The sequence below is a fragment of the Priapulus caudatus genome, unplaced genomic scaffold (genome assembly GCF_000485595.1).
Source record: "Priapulus caudatus unplaced genomic scaffold, Priapulus_caudatus-5.0.1 Scaffold451, whole genome shotgun sequence".
In the NCBI taxonomy this organism is placed as follows: Eukaryota; Metazoa; Priapulida; class Priapulimorpha; order Priapulimorphida; family Priapulidae; genus Priapulus; species Priapulus caudatus.
Window position 1 is genome coordinate 100562 of NW_014577512.1, and position 10000 is coordinate 110561.

Below are 10000 nucleotides of genomic sequence, written 5' to 3' on the forward strand. Positions count from 1 at the left end.
AAACATCAATCCTACACCGTAATGTAACAAAATTGCTAAACCAGATCGTAAACATTACCAATATCCGTTTACACTATTTCCCCATCACAAACCAAAAAGCGCGAGTGGACATTCACTCCCACAGCTATCGAAATCTATAGGAAGAAAACTCTACAACAAAGCATTCGACCTGCCGTTAAGTTTCTTCAATAAAAGAATAAATCAGGGGAGTTTGGTCAAGAGAAAGGTTTTTGTACTCGACGGTATTCGCATTGAACTAAAACACCATTCGTAAAAGTAATCGTAGCTATACACAAATTTATGCGTAATAAAATGATATCTGTCAGCGACTACTTACGCAGCTACACACGCAGGCACGCAGGTGCGCGCGCACACACACACGCACGCACGCACGCACGCGCGCACACACACACCCGCGCGCGCCCAGCAATGAGTGATCGCTCCCTAGGCGTGTTTGTTACCTTTCGCCATTTTAATACATTTTTAATAGACTTCAATCCTACGATTGATCCGAGCCGAATCATACACTGCTAATGTAACGTGCTGGGAGCTCACGCGCATGTATTACCACGCCGATGTGGTGAGATTAAGAGTACATACAGTTGATATGAGCCCTTACAACGATTGCTTCTCAGTTAGGTGACTTCAAGGCACCCACTGTAAACAGTGAAAACGTACGTGTCGTGCCTACCAAAATGTATAAAAAAATTACTGTGGGTGACTGGTCATGCCTAAATTATTGCCAGAAATTCAGAAGAGTGTTTAACGAGAGAGCGCCGCGTCAGACACGTTGTAATTCGTAATGCAGGGGAAGACGGAAATTAGAACCCAGCCTCCTCTGCTCACGTCATGCCCAGTCAAGATTTTTGAGATAACCAAAGCTGGGTGACCCTGCCCGTATTCTCCTCGCCAATTTATCGTAGAACACCGAGTGTTCGTAATTCTGCACTTCGTGCTATGGGTGGTGCAAATGAGCCGCAATATCAAATCCAATCTCTGTTCACCAATGATTACCTGATCGTGTAAGTACAGGGTGACCCCACAAAAATGCAACCCAAACAAGTGTTAATAACTTTTTTGATATTAATGTAAACCCTTTCATTTTTCAGATTTAAAGAGGTGAATAGTTGCCAATCAGATTAGAATCAAGAGTTTTTCAAGATGCCTTGGACTCTTTGACAGAAATCATCGTCCGTGGAAACGTACTTTTTGACCAAATCGTTCAAAACTGTACAAGCACGTTTTAAGAGGAAATTCAATTGCCGCACCTATCCAAACAAAGGACTCATTCTAAGATGGGTACAGAAGTTCAGGGTGCATGGGACTGTCAAGAACCTCAATGCCAAAGGGAATACTGCCACACACTCGGGGAGACAAAGGAGCGCAAGGACAGAGGAGAACATCACCTCAGGCAAGACCTCGGTTGGCCGCAGTCCAACGAAGTCGTTATGTTGGCGCAGCCAACAATTGGGCATTCCGAGGGAGTTTCTAAAGAGAATTTTGATTCAAGATCTGCATTCGTACCCATACAGGATAGAAATTAAGCATAAGCTGACCCAGATAATTCTCCTCAGAGACCTTTCGGAATGCCCAATTGTTGGCTGCGTCAACATAACGACTTCTTTGGACTGCGGCCAACCGAGGTCCTGACTGAGGTGATGTTCTCCTCTGTCCTTGCACTCCTTTGTCTCCATGAGTGTGTGGGAGTATTCCCTTTGGCATTGAGGTTCCTGACAGTCCCATGCACCCTGAACTTCTGTACCCATCTTAGAATGAGTCTTTTGTTTGGATAGGTGCGGCAATTGAATTCCCTCTTGAAACGTGCTTGTACAGTTTTGAACGATTTGGTCGAAAAGTACGTTTCCACGGACCATGATTTCTGTCGAAGAGTCCAAGGCATCTTAAAAAACTCTTAATTCTAATCTGATTGGCAACTATTCACCTCTTTAAATCTGAAAAATGAAAGGATTAACATCAATATCAAAAAAGTTATGTTTGGGTTGCATTTTTTGGGGGTCACCCTGTATATTCAGCGCCTAATTCCTCTTGTGCACAGAAGTAGATGCAACTCGCATCACAGCAAAAACAGTTATTTCTACTATAATCTTTTATCTACACGGGGTTACGGTGTAATCCAGTTTCTTGGGGGAAAATGTCGTATATCGCGTTTAATTTATCTAACATTTCATCTAATGTTGTTTAATCGCAGAAGCACACTGTTATTTTTCTGCTGACCGAACCATTAATTATGTGCGCATAGTATATTTACAATCGAAACTTCAGTGATTTAGAATCAAAGTGACGCCCGATTTGAAAAGTAAGTAGCTGTTTACATAATTACAGTCTCCCTACGATGAAGGCAGCCATCAATTAGTTACATGTGTAATGCCACGTTTGCTACGGCCTTCCTCTTAATGCCCCGCGTGTCGCGTGGAAAATAATAGCTGGTTTTGACAATGAGAATAGCAGCGTGTAATATGCGACTAGTCGGAAATAACGGGATAGAGTCCATTAGTCCTAAACAGCAAGCGATATATGTTTATTTTGCAATAATATTAATTATTAAAGAGAAATAATATTATTAATAAAATATTGTTAAGATCACTATTACTGTAGCGCGCACGGATAACAACGCGTGTGTAAGAATGCACATGGCAGGATGTCACGCGAGTTGAATTTTTTTTTAACTGATAACTAATTGAACCCCCGTGTTGTATAATGGGTGACTCCACAGCGCCAAGGACTAGAATATAGTATAAAATCTAAAACGAAAATGAAATATGAAATCTATTTCAACAAGGTAGAACATTAGATTTTATTATATACTATATACTATGTGAACTTATCGGGAAATCGTTTTGCTTGTGGTATTAGGCCTACGTGATATGATCGGCATCAGATGCAACACGTACCAGATTTATTAATTTGCCAATAATGTTTCAAACTTGACCAGGACCCAGTACAGCTATTCTTGCAACCATGATGACATGGTGATGCGATACTCCAGCCGCTACCTGGAGCATGGCTCTGTCGATCAGTATAACTACGCTCCTACTATCAACACATCATCATCATCATCATCGTCATCATTTCACCCGCACATAACGTTCTACATGGTTACAGAGGCGTGGCGACGTGGCGTAGACTTCCTGGTGTACGCAGAACAAAGCGCCCGCATAGAGTTTCTCATGCACTCGTATACCAGCTTATTAACGCACACGCAAGCACACGCACACACGCAAGCACACGTACACACGTAGGCACATGCAGAGATACTGGTATACATGCACACACTAACACGTATACCAACGTACAGACACCCAGCGATGATAACGTGCCTAACACCGTGATCACACGATCTAGTAGCTCTGAATTATCTTTCTCTAATAAGCGGCGTGCAATCATATCATCATCAACTGTGTCAAATCGGCGATAAAGCTTTCTACTTAAACCTCGCTCTCAACGTTGATGTGTGTATCTCACGTATGTATATATATATATAACGAGAGAGAGAGAGAAAGTAGGAGAGAGAGAGAAAAGAAAGAGGGGGACGTATACGTGCACGGGCGTTTTAGTGACACAATCAGTGGAACGGTCTCTTATTATTTAGGATCATAATATTGTATGTACATCATTATAAATATCAGATGAATATATGGCATGATCTCACTTGGAATGAAGCACGTGAAACTGTGGGAACAATTACCTCAGGGATTGAGGAAGCTAACGCCAGGTTTGGTGGCATATAAAGCGATAGTTTTACAAGAGACGACAGCTTTCTTGTCTGCATTCAGTAGATAAGTTACCCGGCTTATATGCAAGCATGTTCTAGTATAGATATAAGCAGGAATGAATAATAATAGATCTATTTAAGAGCTATTTAATAATATTAGCTCTTGATCTATTATTAGCTCTTGAAGTATTATTAGCTCTTGAATTATTAATTAAAGTATTATTAGCTCTTGATCTATTATTATTCACTCGATCCTGATATAAAGAGTACAGGATTAATTACTGTACCATTGAGATTTCGATGATTGGCTTGCCCTGTTCATGATCTCTACATTTCAATTTTAATATCTCTTCTTTTTCTGAACTATGCAATGACAAAGCTGTTGCTTCTGAGTCAAGTTGTCCCCGACGGGAATCGTTACTATAGTGCTCTGCTGTCACCAAAAACCACCAAAACATCAATCCTACACTGTAATGTAACAAAATCGCTAAACCAGATCTTAAATATTACCAATATCCGTTTACACTATTCCCCCATCACAAACCAAGAAGCGCGAGTGGACATTCACTTCCACAGCTACCGAAATCTATAAGAAAAAAACTCTACAACGAAGCATTCGACCTGCCGTTAAGTTTCTTCAATAAAAGAATAAATCAGGGGAGTTTGGTCGAGGAAAAGGTTTTTGTACTCGACGGTATTCGCATTGAACTAAAACACCATTCGTAAAAGTAATCGTAGCTATACACAAATTTATGCGTAATAAAGTGATATCTGTCAGCGACTATTTACGCAGCTACACACGCAGGCACGCAGGTGCGCGCGCACACACACACGCACGCACGCACGCACGCACGCACACGCACACCCGCGCGCGCCCAGCAATGAGTGATCGCTCCCTAGGCGTGTTCGTTACCTTTCGCCATTTTAATGCATTTTCAATAGGCTTCAATTCTACGATTGATCCGAGCCGAATCATACACTGCTAATGTAATGTGCTGGGAGCTCACGCGCATGTATTTGGCATTACCACGCTGATGTGGTGAGATTAAGAGTACATACAGTTGATATGAGCCCTTACAACGATTGCTTCTCAGTTAGGTGACTTCAAGGCACCCACTGTAAACAGTGAAAACGTACGTGTCGTGTCTACCAAAATGTATAAAAAAATTACTGTGGGTGACTGGTCATGCCTAAATTATTGCCAGAAATTCAGAAGAGTGTTTAACGAGAGAGCTCCACGTCAGACACGTTGTAATTCGTAATGCAGGGGAAGACGGAAATTAGAACCCAGCCTCTGCTCACGTCATGCCCAGTCAAGATTTTTGAGATAACCAAAGCTGGGTGACCCTGCCCGTATTTTCCTCGCCAATTTATCGTAGAACACCGAGTGTTCGTAATTCTGCACTTCGTGCTATGGGTGGTGCAAATGAGCCGCAATATCAAATCCAATCTCTGTTCACCAATGATTACCTGATCGTGTAAGTACAGGGTGACCCCACAAAAATGCAACCCAAACAAGTGTTAATAACTTTTTTGATATTAATGTAAACCCTTTCATTTTTCAGATTTAAAGAGGTGAATAGTTGCCAATCAGATTAGAATCAAGAGTTTTTCAAGATGCCTTGGACTCTTTGACAGAAATCATCGTCCGTGGAAACGTACTTTTTGACCAAATCGTTCAAAACTGTACAAGCACGTTTTAAGAGGAAATTCAATTGCCGCACCTATCCAAACAAAGGACTCATTCTAAGATGGGTACAGAAGTTCAGGGTGCATGGGACTGTCAAGAACCTCAATGCCAAAGGGAATACTGCCACACACTCGGGGAGACAAAGGAGCGCAAGGACAGAGGAGAACATCACCTCAGGCAAGACCTCGGTTGGCCGCAGTCCAACGAAGTCGTTATGTTGGCGCAGCCAACAATTGGGCATTCCGAGGGAGTTTCTACTACTACTTCTTCTTCTTCTTCTACTACTACTACTACTACTACTACTACTACTACAACAACACTCATTTTAGAGGTCATTTTCATTTTAAGCAGTCTTTTATTTTATTCTCTCCATAATCTAGGGAAGGAAGTAGCTGCATTTGTTACGTTGCCCTAGAGGCCACGGCCACTTAATGTCAGGGTTGCGTATGCCTAACTTAACGTGGTGATACATTGCGCTATGTAACCTGATTTCCCGCAACGAGGCTCCTCGATGATTCGGTTATAACCGTCGATGCATGTTTGTATGTTAGAATGAGATATGCGCGGCTCCTAGGATGACTAATTGTTCTTAGCGGGGAGTACCGCCTTATATTGTCACCGGATCGCTACATTGTCTCTATAGTAAAATCGCCGAGTTAACACACGGCTTTTTACCGGCTTCAGAGATGATAGTAGATTTGCTGGCTTGTAAGTAAGTAAAAGCTCGTATTATATATTTTTTTAAATAATTTTGCTCCTGATAACCAAGAGTGCACCTCCACTATCTCGTTTTCGCACTTGCGGTATAATTTCGCATTCTCTTCGTTCCAACAGCTTTCCAACTCCGACGCTGGAATGAACTCGGAAACCAAGCGAAATCTTGCTAGGGGGATTTGACAGATTGGAACTACTGAAATAGCCGAGTTCTAAAAGGCCAATAATTATTGTCAATGATTATGTTGTTAAACCTACTTAGTAGTTCGTGATATGTTTTGGTAAAGCCTGGTTGGTCACACGAATCTACGTGTGTAAGAATATCTCCCTAATATTTTAATGCCGTTATAATGCACTTGTAGCGTAGAGATTACGCGGCAATAGTGCAAATCCTGCAGCCTTCATCGGTTACCAATGGAGCAAAATATCGAGCGGTGGAGGATCGAATACGACGAATGCTGGTAACTCAGATGTAGACTCTACTATGAATAGTTAGTATCGGCATTGTTTACACTAACCGGTTGCAGTCAGCGTCGAAATTACAGTAACGGCACCCTAGCGAATATTATCACAATTTGACTGCATTTGACGATAACTGAACAACGTGTTTGTGTTGACAACGGAACGCATAAACACTAAGTGCGCGTTTTTTTCTGCAGCTGCCCGGGAAAATTAAGTTTGCATCCTACTCTAACCTGGCTGCAGGATAGCGTCGGAATGGTCTAAGAGACTCCTTCCGCATATTGTTACAACTTCGCGCTGCGATTTAGGAGTAACAACAGATTCGCAACGGGGTTTCATCGATTGAAACATACGTAGCCGCATTTCCGTCGACGGATCAAGAGTGCGGATGATGTTTCGTGCGGATACAGCGGAAATTACGAAAGCAGAACGTGTCGAATTCACTAAACATTAATGTTAAATGTCAACGGGTATGCCAGCGACAGCAGACTCCTAAGCGATAGATAGATTAGCGAAATTATATCCGTAGCCTTATCGAATCCGATGATGAGTTATGATATGCTAGGGGTTGAATGGGATGCTGTGACAGGACAGTGGGGAGTTTGATAGATGTGATGCTGCTGTAACGCTTGCATGCGCGCAAACGAAGTGTGTGCCGGCATCCTCTCACATAGATATGCGCACGTGCGTATTCAATCATTTATCATTCACAACTATCAAACTGTAAAAGCTACACGCGAGTCAGGGGGCGAGCGGGGATCGTAACACAACGAAAATAACATCGAGTCGTGAGATTTGTTAAATGTGTCAACTTGTAATTTGTCGGTGCAAACGAGATTGTGCGAGAGACGTGTAAGTCTATGGACGATAGCTGACGCTACCAACTAGTCCAATATTACAAGAAAAGGCGGCGGTAATCGAACGAGTTCGAAACTTGCACGTTTTGGGGAATACGAAGGTTCTAATACATTTCACCGTTACTCTAGATAGTTGCTGTTACTCAAGCAATAACGGTAGGTATCATAAAAGTTGGGAAAACAGTCGATAATTCTCGAAATTATGGCTTTAATGTTGGAGAGACTTTGTCACGCCATGTATGTATAGCAGAATTAATAATGTGTGACAAGCTAGCAACTTCCAAATGTATTGTCAATTTAGTAAAAGTTGTGTTCATTTGACAGCGTAGTTGCTGCAATAAATCATAACAATAATTGTTCGAATATGGTTAATTATATGTCGCATTAAGCCTGTGCAATAAATACTTGGCTGAGTGGCATTTATTTGCATGACTGCCGAGATCATATTTTGAAAATGACATTTACTATTGTGATTCAAATATTAGTCTCAATTCGATATCAAAATAGTGAAAAATTTTCAACTTTCAACATAGCTCACACGAAAATAACACCCATATGGCCGTCTTTATGGGTGAGTTTTAATATATGTGTGCGTTGCATCGATTATTTGAAGAGCTTATAATACAATATAGTGTGTAACTATAAAACGGGAAAACAGTGCAAATTTACAGCAAAATTATTCTATTTTAAATGCAAGTCTAAAATTAGTTTATAGTAGTTATGTATGTAACGTATGTAAGTTATGTCATGTAAGTGTATTAAGCGCCATTCTTACCTATATGAAACAAGATTAACCGCGTGTCTCGACGACACTCCTAGAATGGAATAATGGGTTGTAACCTTAGCTCATACAAGCATTGCGGTCGTCATGTGCAGGTTAATAAGAAATGACACTTGCATCATTAGATAAAAACTGTAGTATGAAATCTTGCATACACAGTCCTCCAGTTAACCTTGCATTGGCGCAATTTTTACTATTTAACAAATGTTTTGTGTAAACAGACGACAACTTCAGCCATGTACAAAGAAATCTTGCATATCTCTTAGTTAATGAATATCCTGTAGTATAACTTTTTGTGACGGTCGCAAAACTTCATTGCCAACTCGTCAATAAGTTCATTGACCTCTGCTTTTGAATTTAATAAGGAAACACATTCAAGTCGAATGTTGCGAGTTCTAATATTCATACTGTGTCTGTATAAACGCCCATATCAAGTTGTAATATTATTTACCTATTGACTGCTTAAGTCTGCTTTGGTTCTTCCAAATGTTTTTTAAATGTAATTAACGTTCAGCGCAGCTCGGGACGACCTTTACACGTGCCTTCGACTCCTAATACCTTTCCTACACCTGCTAGCGCCAGTACTAGTCGATGTGGCTACGTTCTCTTAATGTTTACTTCGATAGCAACGTTGATCATCGCGATGCTACTCCGTCACTATGGTGTATAGTAAGAAGACAAAATTTGGACGATAACGTCATTGATCAGCGCTCCAAGCGGCAATCGTAAACGATAGGCAAATGATATTATCCTGATATTATCAGGAGTAAGATAATATAGGATATCGGATATATAGATCCTATATTATCTTACTCCTGATATTATCTGACTGGCTGCATTGCAAAAGTTGATCAACTCGCTGACCAAAAACTAGAACATGTTCTATTCTCTTATCTAGTAGCCATCAACTAGTTGAGCGCTCAACTTTTACGTTTACACTACCAGATTGGCGGTCGAATAGTTGAATAAAGCTAAGTAAATCACTACTAGTTTTCAAAGTAAAAGTTGATAGTTGACACCAGGCTAGCGCCTAACTTACTGATTTTAAAAATCACGCGCCACAGGCAACCACACCAATACGTGCCCACGCACGGCACATTACTCACGCACCGCACGCACGGCACACCTACACACGTGCACACGCGCGTGCATGCATCACGACATCTCACGCACGCCGCGCGCCTAAAACGTGTTTCACTCGAATCGCCACGGTGCGGCCATCCGAAATGTGGCAATATCTAAATTTGGCCAAATATTTAAACTTCGCTACCGTAGAAGTACAGTAGAATCTTCGGTCTAATGTAACTTGCCTTCGTCTGAACACTTACTTTATTGACATCACACACACACGAACTCCGCTGAGCAGTACGCGTCGTAACGGCCAGGCCTGCTTGCTGCCACCAGTTTCATTACTTCCTCGAACCTGCCCACTAATAATTAGCGCGCTTACACGTACTGTAAGGCTGGCCAATGTTATGAGCTGTGATGTGCTCGGCGCCACGCGCAACCATTTGTCGGGACACGATTAACAGAATTTTTATTTGCTCGTGCCGGCGACTGTCCAAATATTCGTGTCGGACGGCGACCAGCACTTATTTTGCCTGCAAGGCACTGCGGGCTTCGCGTCTGACCATGACAGACTGCCAGAATCTGGATTCGCTGTGACCGGGTATGTTCACGAGCTAGTCGTGTGACTAAGATTTGGGGCAATTATCTTTTCACGTACGGCGTGATCAAGCCTCCAGCGCAGCATATGTTTATGC